Source organism: Lathyrus oleraceus, chromosome 1, assembly GCF_024323335.1.
Source record: "Lathyrus oleraceus cultivar Zhongwan6 chromosome 1, CAAS_Psat_ZW6_1.0, whole genome shotgun sequence".
Taxonomy (NCBI): domain Eukaryota; kingdom Viridiplantae; phylum Streptophyta; class Magnoliopsida; order Fabales; family Fabaceae; genus Lathyrus; species Lathyrus oleraceus.
Window position 1 is genome coordinate 291,386,982 of NC_066579.1, and position 23,826 is coordinate 291,410,807.

At 40.7% G+C, this 23,826-nt stretch overlaps 1 long non-coding RNA gene across 2 annotated transcripts; it reads left to right on the top strand.

The window, feature by feature from the left end:
- The first annotated feature begins 550 nt into the window (after positions 1-550).
- On the top strand, positions 551-23,807 carry LOC127131048 (uncharacterized). Of its 2 annotated transcripts, none has more exons than XR_007806501.1 (2): positions 551-1,010; positions 23,446-23,807. It is a non-coding gene; the product is annotated as an uncharacterized LOC127131048 (long non-coding RNA). The 2 variants fall into 2 exon arrangements; XR_007806500.1 differs by lacking the exon at positions 23,446-23,807 and adding an exon at positions 2,111-2,472.
- The last annotated feature ends 19 nt before the right edge of the window (positions 23,808-23,826 follow it).

The window sequence follows — 23,826 nt, forward strand, 5'->3', positions numbered from 1 at the left end:
TGACCTTTAATCAACACGAATCAGTGGGATTTGAGAAATATCAATTGATTAATCGTCACAAGGTCTCAGTGATCTACAACACTAATGAGTGAGCAAATTAAACCAATCCTAATTCTAAAAAAGACCTAGAACTAGGGGTACATGGCAATGTTAGCAATTAACTACAAAATCAATCTTAAAAAGATCCATATTCTAATTAACACAACTAATTGTTATTAAAAACAATTAATTCTACAACTAAGAAACAATTGATACTATTATTTCCTAATGTAAGAATTAAGATCTTATTTATTTGTTAATCATTTTTATCAAAAAAACATTTGCAAAATATAATAGAAGAATGAAAAAAAGCAAAAATAAAATAAATACAAGATGGGGGTTCAGCCTTGGTTAAGGGTGTGAATAGAATTATGGGTGCAAGGCCCATTAATGAGCCCAACATGGCCCTGCCTTGTGTTGAACATGGGAGTGTATGAGAAATCTGGGTGCATGGTTAAGCAACAACGAAGTGGGCTTAAGGCAAAAAAGCCCAAACTGGAAGTGAATGAGAATCAGGGGGATCAAATTTTCCATTCAATATGCACATGTATTTCATGTTCAGAGCACATAATGTTAATGTTGAAACCTGCCTCTTATCTAAAAACCTCCGTCGCCCCGGAGCCGTCCACTGGCGGTGGAGGAGATCTAAATCCCACGATTTCTACACCTAAATCCTTTGTTTCAATGTCCCGAGTCTCTATCCCTTATAAATTTGACTCAATTTCGAACCAAATGCCCAAACTGAATGAAAACAAGTATGAACCCTAATTTGCATATCTTAAATTGAACAGTGATAACTCATGAATCTGGTCCCAAAGATTAGGGCAAATGCTTCTCAAAATGAATTCTACAAGATGGTAACAAGATTACGATGAGAAGAGAGAATCAAATATGTCTGAAGCGGAGGTTTTCTCCGGTGAACAGTTGGAAGGAAGAAGATGATTGTGCCGTGGCGGAAACTCTTGAATCAGGTACGAATTCCACTTCTATGATCCTTCCTCTTCTTCTTCTTCTTCTTCTTCTTCTCTCTTATGATATTCTTCTCATATGCTCTAGCCTATAGGTCCTTGTGTGTTTTGTAGTGAATTATCTTGTGACTCGCGTGAGTGCAATAAGAGCGGTGTTTTAGCTCGAGCGCAATTTGGAGCTTCAGTTTGAAGCTCCAATGGCTTTCAAGAAGAGCTTTATGTGAGGTTTCTATTAGAGAGAGTAGAACACGATTAATGACGCAAAAGCTTATGTGATGATGATTGGGGTCAATATTATTTATAGGAATAAATGATTAACAAAGTTAGAATTCTGTTAATCTGAATCAATGCAAGATATTTCGAAATCCCTGACTCTGTTAAGCATAGGGGTTAGTTTGGAAATTCAGTTAAAGTTAGGTCATGGTTAGCTTGAGTTAGTTGGTTAGAGTGGAATGAATCTGTTAGTTGTAGTTAAATGATCTCAACTAGTTTTAGTTAAGTAGTGAGTTACTAATGAAATGGAAACTGGAATCAGTACCTGTTGTTAAATTGAGAGTTAAGTGGTATGAAGTTGGAGCTTTTTGTTAAATTGAATTTGAAATTTCTGTTAAATGACTAATTAATTAAAATGTCAGATGTTAATGAAAAATTTAAGTGAAGTTCTTTGTGATGTTAAGTTGATACTTGATTTCATAACCAGTAAATTGACCTGCTGATGTTGCTTGTTGTTATTGTTGCTCGATGCTCATGATGCATTAGTTAGTCTGCTGGTTAATTGTTGAATGTTGCGCTCCTAATCTGAAATTGGTTTGCTTGTTCACTGTTGATGCAGGGTTTGTGAATTGTTGTTGCAGTTGTAGGAATATTAGGCAGGTTTTGTTTGCATTGCCTTAGGATTATTTGCATTTGCTTTGGGCTTTAGTTATGGGTGATGGTTTTGAACTTGGATCATTTTTGTGAAGTGGTGATAGTGTCATGTTTGTGATTCTTGCAATTTTTTGTTTAGGTAATGTTTATTTCTATGAATGGCATGGTTATTGCAAGGTTATAATGTGGTTATGTATGATGCTTATGTTTTGAAAAGTATGGCATTGATTATGCAGGTTCTTTGAAGGCATGTGAATGTAAAGCAAGGTGATGGAAAGATTGAAACATAATGAGGTTATCATAAAATTTCATGTGATGGCTTGAAGAAAAAAATGACTTGCTTGCTAATGAAGGAAGCTTAGCCATGAAGTTACAATAAAAGATGGAAACATGAAGGATTAAAGTGGAAATCATCAATTAGGGCTAGGTTTTAGATGAGTGGACTTTGGTCAACTGGTTGACCAAAAAGTCAATAGTTGACCAAAGTTAACTATAGGTTAAAAATCAGTTTTTGTTTTCTAGTTCTTCGTAGAGACATTGTAACATGACTTTGTATGAATGAATGGACAAATTTGAATGAAAATGATGCGTTAAATCATTGCAAAATTTCTTACTTTAAAATAAACAAAATCCCTCCAAAAATTTACATTTGAATTATATCCTTGAATGGGTTATGGACTTATAAAACTTGACTAAGTGAACTATGAATGAGAATTATGAATCAAGAACCAATGAGCCAATGAATGCACTATGAAAAATTAATCAATGGATTATGGGCTTGAATGCAAACATGAATGAAACAAATCCTTGGACCAAATGGATCATCATATAGTAAGCCATGGTTAACCAATGATTAAACTTGATGAAAGAAACGAAAGAATAAAGACATGATGCAAACCAAAGTGACCAGATACCACATTCCATGAACTAGGGTTCCATAGTTAGGCCAAGGTCAAGATGTAAATCATACAATCAAGAACCTCAAACAATAAGTGAGGCTACCAAACCAAATGGTCCACCAATGACAATGAAGAGTTAATGTTACTGCCTTAGCATCATGTATCCATGGTCTTCTCAATAAGAAACTGTACGCTAAGTAGATATCCATCACATGAAAAGTGACTTGGAAAACTTGTGGACCTATCATCATCGGGAGATCTATTTCACTAATTATTGCCCTATCAGAACCATCAAAAGCTTTGACTACCACCCCACTGTGCTTCATAGGATCACCTTAATCGTACAACTTAAACAAAGTTGCTTTTGGCATAAAATTGAGTGAATAACTTGTATCAACTAAGACATTGGACATGAAGTCCTCTCGGCACCTTATAGATATATGCAAAGCATAATTGTGTTTCCTACCCTTTGGCTGCAGTTCTTCATCACTGAAACTCAACACATTACAAGCTATGATATTTCCCACTAGATCATCAAATTCGATCCACTGTGTTAGTTGTGTTTTTATGATTGGCAACAATTTTGTTAAAACTTGTATCACATCAAGATGTTGAGCAACATATCTTGACATGTTATTCACACATCTTTGCATGTTGTGTTTTACTTCTTGGAAGACTTATTTTATTATGAGATATCTGAATATTCTCTGAATATTTAGCTATCATATATGACTGTCTAAGAAGGTTTATTTTAGGAACTCTTGTTTCATTTCCAGTTGTGAAGTTGTTTCATAAAAAGGGATGTTAAGACATTTTAAGGAAATATTACATCATAATTGAGTTGATTCTGAAGAAGATTGTGCAGACTGGATGTCGAAACGTTTATGCAGACATCAAATTTGATTCTGCAGAATAGATGTTGAAACATTTATGAAGATGTCAAATTTGATTCTGCTGAATAGTGTCGCAACCTGAAAAATACAGTATGCGAAAAAACAACCGGCGAGAAAGAAATGACAGAAGAGTCGCCACCGTGCGTTATTTATCCCAAAGGAGGGAAAGGAAAAGCTCGAAGTAAACCTGGAGAAAGGAAAAGAAAAGACAAGGTCTCGCAACCAAATCTTGGGTTCGGGAGTCGATTATACGAAGGGAAGGTATTAGCACCCCTACGCATCCGTAGTACTCTACGGGATCCACTCTTGTTGTTCTTGTCTAAAGGGTGTGTGTAATATCTAATGTATTATTTATTAAAAGAGGGGTCAAAGAAAATGACTCGCACGGATGTTGCATCCACTGCATACGTATCTCATCTGAATATGAGAATCAGAGTCTTCGTAGCTCAGCTACCTAAGGGTTAAGGATAAGTGTGCTCGCTAAGACATCGCGTCTTATGCCTACGTATCTCATCGGGAATGAGAATCAGAGCAAAACGTAGTTCAAACTAACTACGGGAACAAGGGTCTCGATTGCAACTAGGGCAAGAGAAAAGGAAAGTCTCGATCGCAACGAGGGCGAGAGAAAGGATCGCAACGAGGGCGAAAGCAAACAAGGATTAGTTGTTAGTTGTTAGTTAAACTCGGCAAGACATCGCATCTTGTGCCTACGTATCTCATCTGAACATGAGAATCAGAGTTGTCGTAGTTCGGCTACATAGGGGTTGCCATCTGAACATGGACTTACAAAGGAGGACACCAGTTGTGTCAAAGGAGAGTGGGCAATGTGTTCACGTCCTAGCAGCAGGTGTCGCAGCTCGCTGAATCGAGTCTTAGGCAGTTACCTCTTTGCAATAGAACGAACTACATGCCACAAGATCGGAGATGCTCGGAAAGGTCTAGAAGTGGGGGAAGCTCTGCCCTAGAGTTGTCATGCGATATGTACTTAAGTGTTAGGATTTACAAATGGGAATATCTACCTAATGTTAGCATGCAAAGAATATGGGAATTCTACCTATGTTATCATACAAAAGAATAAGGGAATCCTACCTATGTTATCATACAAAAGGATATGGGAATCCTACCTATGTTATCATACAAAAGGATATGGGAATCCTACCTATGTTATCATACAAAAGGATATGGGAATCCTACCTATGTTATCATACAAAAGGATATGGGAATCCTATCTATGTTATCACACAAAGGGTTCTATCTAATGGGTGCTACCTAATCGGAACAAGAATTGACGAGTGGAGCAAGGGGAGGTGCTAGGGATAAGGGTAGATGGCGATGCATGAAGCAATCGACTTACAAGGTTGATGGCGATGCATAAAGCAATCGACTTACAAGGTTGATGGCGATGCATAAAGCAATCGACTTACAAGGTAAATGGATGAATACGTGCTGGTTCTGTTAAGTTTTGAAAATGATTACTCGACGTTGGATCGGGGTTTTGATCTTGTTATGAAATGGTTATCGGATGTTCATTTTATTTCTTATATTAACAGATGAATAAAGAATTAGAGAAATAAACATTATACAATTCATGGGAGAGGGATACATTTGTAATTAATGGGGATCGTACATGGCAATCAAACAATAATAATATACGCCTCATACAACATACAAGTAGGCCACAGTTAATCAAACAAGTAAGATATAAACAAGTATATAATCAATCCAAATAATCAAAGAATGAAATAATGAAGCATTAAACAATATAGGAGAAGTATAAACATATTAAACAATCAAACAATAAAGACATGGATGAAAGAAACAAGTGTAAAAAATATCAGATGAAATCAGACAAGTAAAACTATGCACACAAAGAACCAATGAATAATTTAATCGGGATATGATGCAAGGATCAAATAAAATCAAGATGAAATTCCTCTAATATGTGGCACATGAGATGAACAAGGGAGGATCAAAAGATCTCTTCAATTGCCCTAAGCAATCCCTATGTCAAACATCAATCATAGAAAAGTCAACCGAAAAGTCAAGTCAACTTAAAAAATGTCAAATAAATAGTAAATTAATCACAAAAATTATGAAAAATTAAGTTAAGTTAGGTGGGGTCAGGACATCATCATCCCCCAAAAAGATTTCAAAAATAATGAAAATTGGTGTATAAATTAATTGAAATAAAACAGAAGTCAAATGAAAAGTCAACCAAGCAAACTAGGTCAAAAATAAATTCAAAATAAATTGAAAATGGGAAATAAAATTCCAATAAAAGGTCAGGTTGACCATGAGACATTGGTCAACCCTCATCCAAAAAATCAGAATCTAAAAATAATTTTAAGTTATGAAAGTAAAATAAATGAAAAAATGTGTGTTAAAATGGACTATTTGAACTAAATAATTAAAATAAAATATTAACATAAAATAAAACGAAAATAAAAATTAAAATAAATTAAATAAGACAATAAGGAAAATAAAAAAATATTTTTTATATTTTTATGAATAAATAAAATATTTTAAAATAATTAAAATCTAAACAGAAAATAATATGGAAATAAAAAAGAGAATGAAAATAAATGTGAATAGAAAGATGTGAGTGGGCCAGCGCAGGGGGTGGGAACAGCAGTGTGATACCAAGGCCCAGCCCACGGAATTGCCAGCGTTACATCCAAATATAAAAAAAATGGTCAGCATTAATTTGACAACTTCTGCTTATGCTCTAGCGGATAAAATAAGGGGTGGGTAATTGGACGTGCGTGGGTTTGAACCATGTATGTGTTATTTTTATGCATAAATAATGAAATAAAGGAATTGGGCCAGAAGGGGGTGGAGAGCAGCGCTGTACAACGCTAGGCCCAGTCCATGAAGAATAATTGCCAACGTGACAGCATTATTCAAGTGCACGTTTTATTTTAAAAGGCCATGTGAACCTTTATTAATTTGTCCAAAATTCATTAAGTCACAAGAGACAAAACTGGGAATGGACGGATGGGATCAAAGGGCGCGCATGCGATCGGGCGGCCATTACGCTGACACGTCATCACCTTTCCCATGCAAAAATGAAAAAAACTAACAGCATGCATGCTGTACACGAAAACGCAGCCACCTTTCTTCATTTTTCAAACCAAAATATCTCACTCTATAGGACTCCAAATGAGATGATGTAAAAAGTAAAATTCAAGTTTGAAACATGTAGAACACAATGGTGTCTTGTTTTATTAAAAATGATGCCTCTAGCATAGAGAAAAATGAACAACAAGGGAGGCTCATGCAAGGATTTTTTTGCAAAAATTCAATATTTCAAAATTAAAGTTTAATGAACATACTTCAATGAAGGGTTCATAAGACACACATATCATAATATTAACAACAAAAATTAGTATTAAACAAGCATGGCATAGTGGAAAATAGCATGAAATATGGATAGTAAGCATGAAAGAATAGTAATGAACAATGGTAAACATGATGATAAACATGGATATATGGTCATAAAAATAGAGAAGTGAAGGTACCTAGTGGATGCAAGGTCCACTGCCCCTTTGAAGATGGAAGAAAAAATGAGATGCTTTGAAGCTTCAAGGGCCTTGTGGAAATGCAATGGAATGAAACTTGGTCTTTTCCTCTTGCCTTGCTTGTTTGAAAATAGTGGCAGCCTCCACTTCAGATTAGGGTTTAGGAGCTTTAAGTATGTAGGGTTTGTAATGTTTAATGGGCTTGAAAGATTTGTTTTTTTGATTATGTGCATAATGAACAAAAAATGTGTAAAAGTGAGGTGTGGAAAGAAATGGCTAAATGTGGCAAAGCTTAAGTGAGTGAACCAAAAGCAAATGACCAAATGGGGTAAAAATTGGTGTGTTCGTCGTTTTTGGGGTTTGACTTGGTTTTCTAGTGCAGCACAAAAATGGCCCAACAGGGTGACTTTAAGACATTGTAACTTGATGAATACATGACCAAATGACAAGGAAATGCAAACAGTAGAAAGAGGGTAGGGAGCTTAACATCTTTCATGTTGAACATATCTTGAAATGGTGAGTGGAAAGAGGTGTAAAATGGCCATAAAGTTCAGGTCTCATGGCTGCAAAATGGTTGGGCCAATTTGGCCAAAATGCTGTCAAAAAATTCAGCATATGATACCAACTTTAGATGAGTGTATCTTCCAAACCAATGATCCAAATGGGGTGGTTCTAAAAAGGTGTGAAAGAGGACATAACAAGGTACAACTGTCATGAAGAAAGTGTTTCCAAAAGATGCCTTGAAGTGCAAGAAATCTGGCCCATAAGTCTTGACAAATTTTGCAAATTCTGGACTTAGAAAATTTTCTAAGTGTCCTAAAATAAAGTCCTACTTTGACCAAGCATAACTTTCTCAATTTTAATCCAAATGAAACAAACTTTATATTTCTAGAAAGCTTGGAACAAGAGGAACAACTTTCATGTTGGAGAAATTTTCAAATGGAGCTTTCATATTGATGTAATATAGGATTAAAGTGGGTGCAAAAAACCATAAAACTTGCCTTAAATGGAAAGTCAACCATTTTCAAATTTGGTAACTTTTCCAACTTCTGATTAAATGATGAATCCATGATCCAACCTTGATAAAATTTCACATGTAGGCTTCCTTAGGCATGAATTTTGAGATTCCACTTTCAAAATGTCAAGAGTTGACTTTTCTGGCCTCACAGTTGACTTTTCCCAAACTGTCTGACTCCCGATTCTAGTGATCAATTGAAGCACCTCTGACTCAAATAAAAAGCTGATTTTTTGTATGTAGACCCTTGTGGACATATGGAGGGCCATGGAAAAGAGTTCCATCCAAAGAATCAGAAATAAACTGATTTTATACCAAACCCCGGTTTTAGGGCCAAAATGACCAGGAAGTGATTACACTGATTGCCAATGGATCTTTGTGAGATAATTGGGGATCTTCATAGGCCTAGGTTCTTCTCTTTCATGACATGAATGAGCCTTTCTACTTCCAACTAAACCTCGCCTGTTGCGGGTAGCCATGAAACCCTGATTTGTTTTGATTAAATCCATATGCACACTCTGAGAGCTCTGAATCTTCCACTGATGAACTGAGGACCATAATAAGACATATGGAACCCCCTGAGACCCTTGAGACTTGTATATTTGGAGAATGAAATTCAATTCCCAGTCTTTCTCTATGTAGGCTCCTTCTGTTAAGGAGTGATCAATAAAACCCCGATTTCCCAAGTCACTAATGCAGTATGCAATGAGTATGACCTAGTATGATGCTAATGCGATGTGAAACACAATCCCATGCTTCCAAGAAAAATGAAAGGTAAATTTTGGGGTATTACAGCTGCCCCTATTCAATCAACTGGAGACCTGAAAGGGAAATAGCAGCGGCTTTCGCACTTTCGAGGTATCAAGGGATTGAATACAATAAAAAACCCGGAAATTTACACTGAAGTGAAGTGAAGTAAAAGTGCCTGTCAGAATCGGCAAAGAGGTGGTTTTGAACAAAAATCCGTCTGGTACGGTGAGAATCGGTCTGAATACCGAAAAAAAATATTAACCTGGATACCAAAATAAATGGTAATACAGAAATAACCATGGCCTGAATGCCGCTCATCAGTCTGAATACTGGAAATGACTTCGATCTGAGCATCGGAAGATATTAGATTATCAAACATCGGTCTGAACACCGTGAAACTGGCATGAATGCCACTTCGGTCTGAATACCGGAAAAACTGGCATGAATGCCACTTCGGTCTGAATACCGGAAACTTGGCCTGAATGCCACTTCGGTCTGAATACCGGAAAATTGGCATGAATGCCACAAGTTGCATCGACCTGAACGTCGGAAACTTCTTCGATCTGAATATCGAAAAATTGGCCTAAACGCCACAAGTTGCATCGACCTGAACGTCGGAAACTTCTTCTATCTGAATATCGAAAAATTGGCCTGAACGCCACAAGTTGCATCGACCTGAACGTAGGAAACTTCTTCGACCTGAACATCGGAAAATTGGCCTGAACGCCACTTCGGTCTGAATACCGGAAACTTCATGCATGTACGCATCGGCAAAAATAGGGAACGATAATAGAGGCGGCGCATGGGCCAATGACACTTGCTGGAGATAACAAAGGTAAGTCACGAACAATCTTCAGTCTGAGTACTGGAAACAACTTCTGGCTTATCCCTGGGGATACCGAGAATGTTTTATGCTTACATGCGTATGTTTGAATTTTTCAATGGCGTAATGCTCCATGAAAATGGAAATGCTACGCGATTTACAATGCAATATGATTCTACATGCAGGGATGCGAAATGCTGGGTAGAATGCCAAGCTAAGGCAAGAAATTTTGCTGGGAAGATGATCACAATCTTCTGGACCCTGGCAATGCTGTTGGAAATACACAGCACAATGAACGCTGTAGGGAAATGACCGGCCATGCGGTGTTCTGACGATAACGAAATACCGAGACTCTGACTGGGGAGAGAATGGCACTGAAAGCTTGCTGCTGAGGAAGACGGCAATGGTTCTGGCAACCATAATCCACGAGAGATGACTCAGCAGGGGGAGCAAACACCGATACGGTACCGAGATTATATTTCAAGGAAAGAGATCATCGATCTGGCATCGAGATCATCGATCTGGCATCGAACTCTGAGGAGTAACTGCTTCTGCTGGGAAGATACAGTCTGGCACTGTCAACTCCGCTGGGGATATACAGTCTGACACTGTCAACTCCGCTGGGGATATACAGTCTGACACTGTCAACTCTACTGGGGAGTGTATAGTCTGAAACACATGCTTGGGGAAGTACAGCAGTGAGAGCCTGTTGGGGATTGAAGAATCCAACGCTCGGACCAGCTCTGCAGGGATAAAACACCAAATTCCAACTCTTGAGGAAAAACATCCGCGATCATTTGGTGGGGACCTTAAGGAAATGCCCCGAGTGTACCTGTTCTGAATAGACAATTCAAAGTACTTAAAATTTACAGCAATTTTAAATGTTCATTGAGCATGTACCTGTAAAGCTCTTATGTTTCATGATGCAATGTTTATCAAAAATCCGGACGTCATTTTTGCAAACAAAACAGTAAAATGAAAATGAACACAGAGATGTACTGGATAACATGATTTTATTGATTGAATGGCCTATGAATAGGCATTTACATCAGGAAGCAATCCCTGGAAAGAGGTAATTGCACAAAAGATAAAAACAGAAATAATCTAACGGCAATGTGAAATGGATTTCTATCGGGTTTCAATTCTGCTATGACTCGCTCGTCTTCACGATCCTCCAGATGACCAACCTTCTGAAAGAGGTGATTGGACTGTCTCTATCCTTTGAAAGTTTCCAGTCATCGCACAAGATGAGATTCAGAACTACTCAGAACGCAGTCATTCGCTTAATCCCTAACTTTTGTCTGGATCGCCCTTTCGGGTTTTCAATCCACCGGGATACCCATTTTTGCCTAAGCTGCCTTTTCAGGTTTTCAACTTACCGGGTGTACAATCTTTTATTTTTAATCTCTAACTTTTGCTCGAACCTTTTCATTTTCTTGGTTCGTCGGGATGCCCATTTTTGCCTGGACTATTCTTTTATTGTCCAGCGGGTCTATTTTATGCGAAGTATTTTTTAACTGCGTATGAGTTTATAGGGGAAGTGAAGTCTTCACCATCCATAGTTGCAAGCATTAAGGCCCCACCATCAAAAATCTTGGTGACAATATATGGTCCCTCATAGTTAGGAGTCAACTTGCCCCTGTGATCTGTCTGAGGAGGAAGGATCCTTTTCAACACCAAATCTCCGACTTGGAAACACCGAGGACGCACTTTCCGATCAAAGGCTCTCTTCATCCGACTCTGATACAACTGCCCATGACAAACGGCTGCCATCCTCTTCTCTTCAATAAGACTCAACTTATTGAATCTTGTTCGAATCCATTCAGCTTCGTCCAACTTGACATCCAACAGGACTCTTAGGGAAGGAATCTCCACTTCAACAGGCAGGACCGCTTCCATACCATACACAAGGGAGTATGGGGTTGCCCCGGTCGATGTACGTACTGAAGTACGGTACCCATGCAAGGCGAAGGGTAGCATCTCATGCCAATCTCTGTACGTAACGACCATCTTTTGCACAATCTTCTTTATGTTCTTATTTGCTGCCTCAACAACACCGTTCATCTTAGGACGATACGGGGAAGAATTGTGATGCTGAATGTTGAAGTTCTGACACAACTCCTTCATCATTTTGTTATTGAGATTGGAACCATTATCAGTAATGATTCTTTCGGGAACCCCATAACGACAAATGATTTCTTTCTTGATGAATCGGGCAACCACATGTCTGGTGACATTCGCGAATGATGCTGCTTCGACCCACTTAGTGAAATAGCCGATGGAAGCAAGGATGAAGCGATGCCCATTGGAGGCAGTCGGCTCAATCTTTCCAATCATATCAATGCCCCACATGGCAAAAGGCCACGGCGAAGACATCACGTTCAGAGGATTTGGCGGCACATGTACCTTATCAGCATAAATCTGGCATTTATGGCACTTTCGAGCATATTTGAAACAATCAGATTCCATGGTCATCCAGTAATAACCCGCTCTTAAAAATTTCTTAGCCATTGCATGTCCGCCGGCGTGAGTACCGAAGGAGCCCTCATGAACTTCTTGCATCAACATGTTTGCTTCGTGTCTGTCCATGCATCTGAGCAAAACCATGTCGAAGTTCCTCTTATACAGCACATCGTCCTTGTTCAAGAAGAAACTACTTGCCAATCTTCTCAAAGTCTTTCTGTCATTGTTGGATGCCCCTGCAGGGTACTCTTGATTCTTCAGAAAGCACTTGATGTCGTGATACCAGGGCTTGTCATCTACTACCAGTTCAGCAGCAAACACATACGCGGCCCTGTCGAGGCGCATCACATCGCTCCTGGGAGCATGGTTCCAATGAATCACCTTGATCATGGAGGATAGAGTAGCAAGAGCGTCTGCCATCTGGTTCTCATCACGAGGTATATGATACAACTTTACTGTTGTGAAGAAAGTCAACAGTCTTCTCGTGTAATCTCTGTAGGGGACCAAAGTAGGCTGGAGAGTGTTCCAATCACCATTCACTTGATTGATCACTAGAGCTGAATCTCCGAAGATGTCCAGAGTCTTGATTCTCAAATTAATGGCTTGCTCAATACCCAAGATACAGGCCTCGTACTCAGCTTCATTATTGGTGCACTCGAAGGTCAGACGAGCAGTGAAAGGAATGTGGGCACCTTTCGGAGTGGTAATGACAGCACCAATTCCACTTCCTTTGGCATTGACGGCCCCATCAAATAACAAAGTCCACTTTTCGTCTGGATCAGGTCCCTCCTCAACAACTGGCTCTTCACAGTCTTTCATCTTGAGGAACATGATGTCTTCATCTGGAAAATCAAACTTCATCGGCTCATAATCATCAATCGGCTGCTGAGCAAGATAGTCTGACAGAATACTCCCTTTGATGGCCTTCTGGGATGTATACTGGATATCGTACTCTGTCAGTACCATTTGCCAACGAGCAACCCTTCCGGTGAGAGCTGGATTCTCGAATATGTATTTGACTGGATCCATTTTAGAGATCAGTAAGGTTGTGTGAGACAGCATGTATTGTCTCAATCGCTTAGCAGCCCATGCAAGTGCACAACATGTCTTCTCAAGCATTGAGTATCTCGACTCGCAATCTGTGAACTTCTTACTCAAGTAGTAGATGGCATGCTCTTTCCTACCTGTCTCGTCGTGTTGACCGAGAACACAACCCATAGAATTGTCAAGTACTGTCAAGTACATAATCAGCGGTCTCCCTGGGACTGGAGGCATGAGGATAAGGGGATTCTGCAAATACTCTTTTATCTTTTCAAAAGCCCTTTGACAATCGTCATTCCACCTGATAGCCTGATCTTTCCTCAGCAATTTGAAAATTGGCTCACACGTGGCTGTTAGGTGAGAGATAAACCTTGCAATGTAATTCAACCTCCCTAAGAAACCACGGACTTGCTTCTCTGTTCTTGGCTCAGGCATTTCCTGTATTGCTTTCACTTTGTCAGGATCCACCTCAATCCCTTTTCCGCTAACAATAAAACCCAGCAATTTTCCAGATCTCACCCCGAAAGTGCACTTGTTCGGATTAAGCCTCAACTTGAATTTCCTTAACCGTTCAAACAATTTCTGCAGATTCACCAAATGTTCTTCTTCTGTCTGAGATTTGGCAATCATATCGTCCACATAAACCTCGATTTCATGATGAATCATATCATGGAACAGAGTCACCATAGCTCGTTGATATGTTGCCCCAGCGTTTTTCAGACCAAACGGCATCACCTTGTAGCAAAAGGTGCCCCATGGGGTTATGAAAGTTGTCTTCTCCATGTCTTCTGGTGCCATCTTGATTTGGTTATAGCCAGAAAAGCCATCCATGAAGGAGAATACCGAGAACTGAGCCGTGTTATCCACCAAGACGTCGATGTGAGGTAATGGGAAATCATCTTTAGGACTGGCTTTGTTCAGATCCCGGTAGTCAACACACATCCGTACCTTTCCATCCTTCTTAGGTACTGGGACGATGTTTGCAACCCATGGCGGATAATTGGTGACTGCTAGAAACCCTGCATCCAACTGCTTTTGCACTTCCTCCTTTATCTTGACAGCCATCTCTGGCCTTGTTCTTCTGAGCTTCTGCTTGACCGGAGGACAATCTTCTTTGAGAGGCAAACGGTGTACCACGATGTCTGTGTCAAGCCCGGGCATGTCCTGATAAGACCAGGCGAAGATGTCAACATATTCTTGCAGCAATTCAATCAGCCCTTTCTTCACATCATCTTCCAAAGCAGCCCCTATCTTGATTTCTCTCTTGGCGTCCTCGGTGCCGAGATTAATCACTTCAGTAGACTCTTGATATGATTGAATGACCCTTTCTTCCTGTTTTAAGAACCTGGAAAGTTCTTCAGGGAGTTCACAGTCTTCATCACCCTCTTCTTCAGCTTGGAAGATTGGATTTTTGAAGTCGAAGCGAGCCATAGCAGAACCGTTATCAATAGGATCCGGTGATGTGCATCTGCATGAGTGATGGTATGTGCTTATGAGTGTGAACAGTGAGTGAAAACTAAACAAAACATTGCCAAATATTTTTATTCTTTTGAAATTTTGAAAACTGCAAAAATAGAAAGACAGTGAACAAAATATTTGAATGCAAAAGACGTCCTTCATTTATGATAAACAATGCAGGTATTCACATAGATGAGCCCTACAATGAGTCATTACACCCTGGGCGGAACGTAAGACTTGGACATGCATGAATAAACAAAGAAAAATTACTCCTCTAGAAGAGTGACTTGGACAATTTCCTCAAAAGACCAATTGTTGATGACTTCACCCGGGATCCTCGGACGCACCCAGTTGTCGATATCGCAATCATTATCCCCATCTTCATCGTTGATCGCCGAGATCTGGCCATATTGGATGACGCCCGCGCTGGAGAAAGTAATCGGCCCCTGACAAGTCTGAAGTGCTGAAGTTGTAGAAGTCAGCGCTGGTTGATACCCAATCCCGAACTTGTCGTCTTTCATTGGTAACTCCAACAGACGCCCCCAACCGGGAGCAACACCTGAATCCACCAAGGCTTGTGCATGCTTGAAGGATGAGATAGAGGCACCTCCTTTAACCTCTTCCACCGGAGCTGCATCCTTGATCTGAACTGATTCAAAGGCCTGACACAGGGTCTCATGAATTTCACCTTCTACCTCTACATACTTGAATGTAGACAGGTTACTGACCAGGATGTCCTCCTCACCACAGACAGTGATAATTCTTCCATTGACTGGGAATTTGATCTTTTGATGCAGAGTTGAGGATACTGCCCCAGCATTGTGGATCCAGGGACGACCCAACAGGCAACTGTACGAGGGACTGATATCCATCACATAGAAGACAGTGTTGAAGGTTTGTGATCCAATCAGAATGGGCAATTCTACCTCTCCAAACACCGACCTCTTAGAACCATCGAAGGCTCTCACCACGAGATTAGAAGGCTTCAAGACCAAACCTTCTACTTCTAACCTTGACAGGGCTCTCTTGGGTAGCACATTGAGAGAGGAACCTGTATCCACCAAAACATGTGATAACACGGTGTCTCTGCATTCCATCGAGATGTGCAGAGCCTTGTTATGATTGCGTCCGGCTGGTGTCAAGTCAGAATCGGTGAAACCTAACCCGTTGCTTGCATGAACATTGGCAACGATCCCTTCTAGTTGGTTTACCGAGATCTCTTGAGGTACATAAGCAGCATTAAGAACCTTCAGAAGTGCCTCCCTGTGTGCCTCCGAACACAACAAGAGTGAGAGAATGGATATCTTGGACGGAGTCTGAATCAACTGATCGACTACCTTGTAATCGCTTTTCTTTATGATTCTCAGAAGCTCGTCCACATCCTTCACAAAAGTGGGCTCAGAACCAGCTTGGGGTGCAGAGGTACCCTCATTCACGACTTGCTTGCCTTTGGCCTTAGCCGCGGCATCAGCACTATCAGCTTGGCTAACCGGTGGTGAGAACAATCTACCACTCCTGGTGAATCGCCCGATTCCACCAACATTATCCACTGCGGGACCTTCAACTTCAAGTTCAGGCTTCCGACCCTCTTCTACTTTCAATGGTTGTTCCACCCTATGATCGTGCGTGTATACACTCCCCCCATAATGCCACGGAATGGCCCTTTCACTGGTGAAAGGTAAAGGACCAGGGGTTGTGATGGTCATAGTAGATTGTCGCACTGGTGGCACGGGTTGCGCTTCTGGCACACTGATCTGATTAGTTGGGTAGAAAATAATGATAGTAGCAACATCACAGTCGTACTCAGAAATCTCATTCATTGAAGCATAAACATCCGAAACATCGGAATTAAGTTCAATTACATCAGCATCAACCACATAGTTTGGGATATTAGCAACAACATTGGAAAAATTAAATACATCATTACGAGTTACATAATCAGCAGGAACAACATCTGTGAATTCTTCAACAGCATTTTCAAACACCTCTTCAGCTACCCCTTCAGCAAACTCTTTGACAGACAAGTCTTCAACTTGGAGGATACCATTGTCAAGCAAGACCTGGATACCCTGCTGCAGCTTCAAGCAACCCTTGCCTTGTATAGCACAATCCAAACAATCCTTCCCACAACCGGGGAAAACATCGGCCTTCAGCAAGCATTCTTTAATCTCCAACAGCGGAGTCTTCAACTTCAACACATCCTTAATGGACTTGGCTTCTCCTTCCAGCATATTAACGTTTGCACCACCATGTTGCGGCATGGGATTGTTGACGACATTAGGAGCCGGTGCAAGGTTGATGGCCTTTGAATCTATGAGGTCCTGAACTACGTGCTTAAAAGCTTTGCAGTTCTCAATGTTATGGCCAGGTGCCCCAGAGTGGAAGCTACACCTAGCGTTGGCGTCGTAACCCACTGGAAGCCTACCAACAGGAGGAGCCAGAGTGCGTAATTGCACAAGTTATAGTTGTTGAAGACTAGAAAGCAACTGAGCGTACGACATTGGAAGGGTGTCAAAACGCCAGTCCATCATCCTTTGCCTTTGTTGATAGGCGGGTCTGTTACCCGGTTGTTGTTGCTGTTGGTACTGAGCTGGTTGACGCTGTGGTTGTTGTTGTTGTAGTGGTGCTGCAGCTGGAATGGTCACAGCCGCAACATACGGTTGTTGATGGTAATTCTGAAAACTGTTCCTCCGGACACCTCTGTTCTGATAGGAAGTCAAAGAATTCACTCCCCCCTCTCTCTGCTTATGCCCTCCAATGAGCGGCTTCTTTACCCCTGATGAAGATCTACCTCCATTTTGGATCTTGCAGGTCTTCAGGTAATTCTCCACCCTCTCCCCCGGTAGAGACCACATCAACAAAGTTGGAGGCATTGCACCCCACCAGACGCTCCAGGTAAGGTCCGGGAAGCGTATTCATGAACATGTTGGCCATTTGCTTTTCCAACATAGGAGGCTGAACACGGGAAGTTGTTTCCCTCCAGCGTTGAGCGTATTCTCTGAAGCACTCATTGCTTTTAAGAGACAGATTCTGAAGTTGAGTTCTGTCCGGAGCCATGTCTGCATTATATTGGTACTGCTTCACGAAAGCCTCCGCCAAATCCCTCCAGCAACGGATGTGGGCTCTATCCAGCCTCATGTACCATTCCAGGGATGCCCCAGCTAGGCTGTCATGGAAGAAGTACATAAGTAGCTTCTCGTCATTGGAGTATGCAACCATTTTACGGAAGTAGGCTTGCACATGAGTTTTGGGGCAAGAGCTGCCATTGTATTTGTCAAAGACTGGGACTTTGAATTTTGGTGGCACCCTCACGCCTGGGACCAACCCCAAGTCAGAAACGTCTACCCCAGAGGGTTTTGTCCTTCCACCGCCTTCAGCCTCTCCTCTAATCTCCTGAACATGGGGTCCATGCCATGGCCCATGCCAAAGTCTTCCTGCATCTAGGTGAACTGGTTGTCCTGATTATCATGGACGGGCTATTGGCCGGAGTTGACATGCGGGATCGGGGTAGGGCCCGGTCCACTGGGTCCGTTAACCTCTCCAGCTGGAGGATCAGTCAAGGTCTCTGGTTGAGTAGTGGCGGGATTCCTCTGCATCATTTGCCTGAGCTCTTGCTGTCCCCGAGCCACCCCTTGAACCACATCCATGAATTGGGTCATGCGGATCCTCATCTCGGCGAGCTCTGCTTGTAGGCTTTCCATTGCTCTCTGCTGGTTTCTGCGGGTACCGTACCGGTGAATTCCTGAATCAGCTATCCTGCTAGTGGAACACCAAATAACATGAGAACACCGCAGCGGTACCTGTTACGCAAGATATGAAAATGAATATGTTAATGCAATGACATGTTTATCGATTCCAAAGGGTATTCTAACCCCTTGATTCCGGTCTCACATCAGGTGAAAGCGCAAGAAGACTGAGTCATGAATAAGCTTCTACGATCAAGATGCAATAAAGGGAGACCAATCATACAAATGAGTTCAAGGAACAGGGCCGTAGCCAACAGTACATCAAAAGAGGATCTCCACAACAAGTCTGTGGATCATCACTACATAGCAACAAGACAATAAGTAAAGAGAAGAGCAAAAATCAGGAATCAGCCTCCTGTATACAACCCATAAGGACTGCTCCTCGCTTCATCCAGTAATGCCACCGTGTCGGGATGATCTGGAGATTCTGTCAAACGCCAGATAAGCAGATTCCTCTTGTGAATGATCCCATCCAGTTCGTTGATGTGCTCTCTGTAGTAATTCCCATCATCTTCTCCGAATACCTCTTCAAGTCTGGATTTCTTCAAACCTGCCAGCACCTTGAGTTCTTCAATTTGTCCTTGAGCCTCATTGAGTTGATCTGTGATGTAACCATTAGTAGAACGGGCGCACAGAAGCTCATTGTTCTTCTCCTTCAGCAAAGTCTTCAATTTCTCCATCTGACCAGTCAGTTCGGCCACCATCTCCTCCTCCTTTGCCTTCCGAGAAGCTGAAAATGCATCCCATTGCTCTTGCCACCCAGTTAATTTACCATGAGCATCCATTAACTGTTGCTTGACTCGCCTCAACTCAGAACTGGATGATCCCAAGGCCTTGTCTGTCTTCCTGAAGAAGTCCACCTCCACAGCTAATTTCCTCTCTGCTTCCTCTTGCAATCTGACGGCTTACCCCTTCTGATATTCTGCCTCATGGAATTGATGCATACAGTCTTGCAACTTCGCACTTAACTCCGAGTTCTCGGTTTGAAGTCCTTCCATGGCATTCTTCAATTTGTCATACTCCTCTCGGCTCACCATTGTTGACTGCTCAGGAGTAGGTGGATACAAAGGTTCTTCATTAGGAAACGGCAGACCAAACTCTTCGACTCTTCCTTGAAGCCACTCTCCATACTGAGGGTAAGTTCTACAATCTCCTTTTCCAAGCACAGTTCTTCCTCTCTTGATCACCTTGAGCCAGGCCTCAGCTGGCTTACGGGATACAGTCAAATCAGGCGAAGAATGGAAAAACAGAGATTCTTCCACATCCTTTTCCAAAGGCGGAGTTCTTAAAGCATATCCAAACTGTCTAACTTCTAGAGAAGGATTATAGTTGATTCCTCCTCTTCTTCCTACCAACGGTACATTTGGGAAGTTCCCACAACTGTGAATAATATCCGCCCGAAGCAAGCTCCGGTCAGACCACCAAGAAATATCTTTAGCTCTCAACCCCATCTATCTCTTCGACCAACTCAACGAGTCCTTGACATCAATGAACGCTCCTGATTTGGGTAGGTGAGAACTGAACCACTTATAAAACAAAGGCGCACAACAATTCAACAATCCTCCTTTTCTATTCTCATTCCTGTGGTGCACCGAATGAAAGAAATCTCCTAGCAAGGTCGGCACTGGATTTCCCAACACGAAGAGGCGTATTGCGTCCATGTCCACAAATTTGGCAACATTAGGAAACAAGACAATCCCATACATACAAAGAGCCAACACAGCATTGAAACCCCTCTGGTCACCATCTTCAAGTTTCTTCTTTGCTTCTCCCAGTAAGAAACTCAAATGAAAACCACTGACTCCTCCCTTCTGACACATATTAGCCTTCAAGATTGATTTCCCAAAATATATGACCGAAGCCACCATACTGAGATCGGGCAAAAACTCAGAACTGTAGAACAACAACTGTGACCTAATAGGAACTCTGAGAAAACTGGCAATCTCTTCCAAAGTAGGGACCAAAATATAATCCGGGAATGTGAAACACCTCAATGGAGGGTCATAGAACTGCAGCAGTGTAAAGAGAGCATCGTGTTGATCTTTGGAGAGAACCGTGACGAAGCTTAGAATCAAACCGTAATCCTTCCGGAATCCTTCTAGAGAATCGTGATCCATTTGTTGGTGTAAGCCCTAGAGGCCAATACATTTTGGTACTTGTATCGAATAATAAAAGGCATTCTCTTTGTTATGGTTGATTAATAAAGTCCCTGGAATAGATAGTCCGTTTAATGTATTAAGTGTGACTTAATCATGAGAACACATTAAACATAAGGACATTATTCCTAAAGTATCCGTAGTCGAGCTTTAGTGTGAAGTGGGATAACATTAAAGCATTAAGACTATTATGTTTGTAGACTGATGATCACATCTCATGGATCATGGATAAAGAGTTATCAAGTCTTAAACATAGGTATGAATATTAGGAGTAATATTTATACCGGATTGACCCGCTATGAGAATACTATATAGAAAGTTATGCAAAGTGTCATAAGTTATTCTCATGGTGATAATAGTGTATTCCACTCTCCGACCTGAAACCACTATGGATCCTAGATGTAAAGTCGAGTGCTTTATTGCTGATCCAACGTTGTCCGTAACTGGATAACCATAAAGACAGTTGATGGGTACTCCACAAAGCATGCTGAGGGACATGAGTGACCTAGATGGAATTTTCCCATCCTGCATAACAGGATAAATGTCTATGGGCCCAATATTGAACTGGACAAGGATGACACGGTCTATGCCTTGTGTTCAATATAGACATAAGGGCAAAAGGGTAATTATACACATAATTATTATCACAGAAGGAATTGTCAGATCACATGACATTTTCGTGTCTTGGGTAGCAGTGATGTGTTGCTAGATACCGCTCACTGTTTATTATGTTAAATACGTGATTTAATATAATTGCCAACGTCACGAAAACCTACAGGGTCACACACAAAGGACGGATTGATGAGAGATAGAGTAACTAAGGAATACCGTAAGGTACGGTGCCCTTAAGTGGATTATAGAACATCGTAAGGTACGATGTACTTGAGTAGAATACGAAATATGGTAAGGTACCATGGGCTTAAGTGATTTTGGGCATATTATAAGATATGGGCCAAAATACACTTAAGTGGGCTTTTAGCTTGAAGCCCACGCAAGTGGTTCTATAAATAGAACCCTTGTGCAGAAGCAAAAATTGGCGGTTGCATTATTTTCATTTTCTCTCTCTCTCTCTCTCTCTCTCTCACTCAAAGCCTTCATTCATACCAGCTAGCACTGAGATTGAAGGAACCCGTTCGTGTGGACTGAGTAGAGACGTTGTCATCGTTCAACGTTCGTGATCGTTTAGTGGATCTGCATCAAAGGGTTTGATCGTCACAAGAGATCTGCATCAAAGGGTTTGATCGTCACAAGAGATCTGCACCAAAGGATTCAACCGTCACAAGAGGTAAATATTCTATCACTGATCATGACCATTCGTAAGGATCTCTAAAGGAGAAATTTTTTATTTCCGCTGCGCTTTGGACCGCAATTCTCCTTCACCATTAACTTCATCAGTTGTTGAATAGGCTCCAAACAAACCACTGGAAACTTGTAGGCGACGTGTCTCTTTCTGCCAATATCCATCTCAGGAGAACCAAAAAACCCCGACCGGAATCAAGAAGAAGATGTAAACCCCTGGATATAGATAAACATGTATCAAATGATATGAGTGCAAATGATGTGATGCAATGCAGTGACAAGGAAATCAAGACTGATGTATCTGCTTGACATCTATCGGGTTGCACTGTCTGAAGAGAAACCCACTGAGGAATATAATACAAGAGCCAAAACTCTGCTCCAGAAAATCGGGTTGGTTGGAGGTTAAGGTTTCCTGGATTTAGCCCGCCCCTCACTTGTAGGTTCTAAGAACAGAAGTTTGTCAGTTTCAGCCCCTCAGTCGAGAATAATACGTCTACCACTGAAGGTTTGGCATTATTACGGGATAAAAGACCTCTGCTGACTCCCCTCAATAGGATATCCTAAAGCAATTTGGAGCTTCAGTGTGAAGCTCCAATGGCTTCCAAGAAGAGCTTTATGTGAGGTTTCTATTAGAGAGAGTAGAGAAGAGTAGAACACGATTAATGACGCAAAAGCTTATGTGATGATGATTGGGGTCAATATTATTTATAGGAACAAATGATTAACAAAGTTAGAATTCTGTTAATCTGAATCAATGCAAGATATTTCGAAATCCCTGACTCTGTTAAGCATAGGGGTTAGTTTGGAAATTCAGTTAAAGTTAGGTCATGGTTAGCTTGAGTTAGTTGGTTAGAGTGGAATGAATCTGTTAGTTGTAGTTAAATGATCTCAACTAGTTTTAGTTAAGTAGTGAGTTACTAATGAAATGGAAACTGGAATCAGTACCTGTTGTTAAATTGAGAGTTAAGTGGTATGAAGTTGGAGCTTTTTGTTAAATTGAATTTGAAATTTCTGTTAAATGACTAATTAATTAAAATGTCAGATGTTAATGAAAAATTTAAGTGAAGTTCTTTGTGATGTTAAGTTGATACTTGATTTCATAACCAGTAAATTGACCTGCTGATGTTGCTTGTTGTTATTGTTGCTCGATGCTCATGATGCATTAGTTAGTCTGCTGGTTAATTGTTGAATGTTGCGCTCCTAATCTGAAATTGGTTTGCTTGTTCATTGTTGATGCAGGGTTTGTGAATTGTTGTTGCAGTTGTAGGAATATTAGGCAGGTTTTGTTTGCATTGCCTTAGGATTATTTGCATTTGCTTTGGGCTTTAGTTATGGGTGATGGTTTTGAACTTGGATCATTTTTGTGAAGTGGTGATAGTGTCATGTTTGTGATTCTTGCAATTTTTTGTTTAGGTAATGTTTATTTCTATGAATGGCATGGTTATTGCAAGGTTATAATGTGGTTATGTATGATGCTTATGTTTTGAAAAGTATGGCATTGATTATGCAGGTTCTTTGAAGGCATGTGAATGTAAAGCAAGGTGATGGAAAGATTGAAACATAATGAGGTTATCATAAAATTTCATGTGATGGCTTGAAGAAAAAAATGACTTGCTTGCTAATGAAGGAAGCTTAGCCATGAAGTTACAATAAAAGATGGAAACATGAAGGATTAAAGTGGAAATCATCAATTAGGGCTAGGTTTTAGATGAGTGGACTTTGGTCAACTGGTTGACCAAAAAGTCAATAGTTGACCAAAGTTAACTATAGGTTAAAAATCAGTTTTTGTTTTCTAGTTCTTCGTAGAGACATTGTAACATGACTTTGTATGAATGAATGGACAAATTTGAATGAAAATGATGCGTTAAATCATTGCAAAATTTCTTACTTT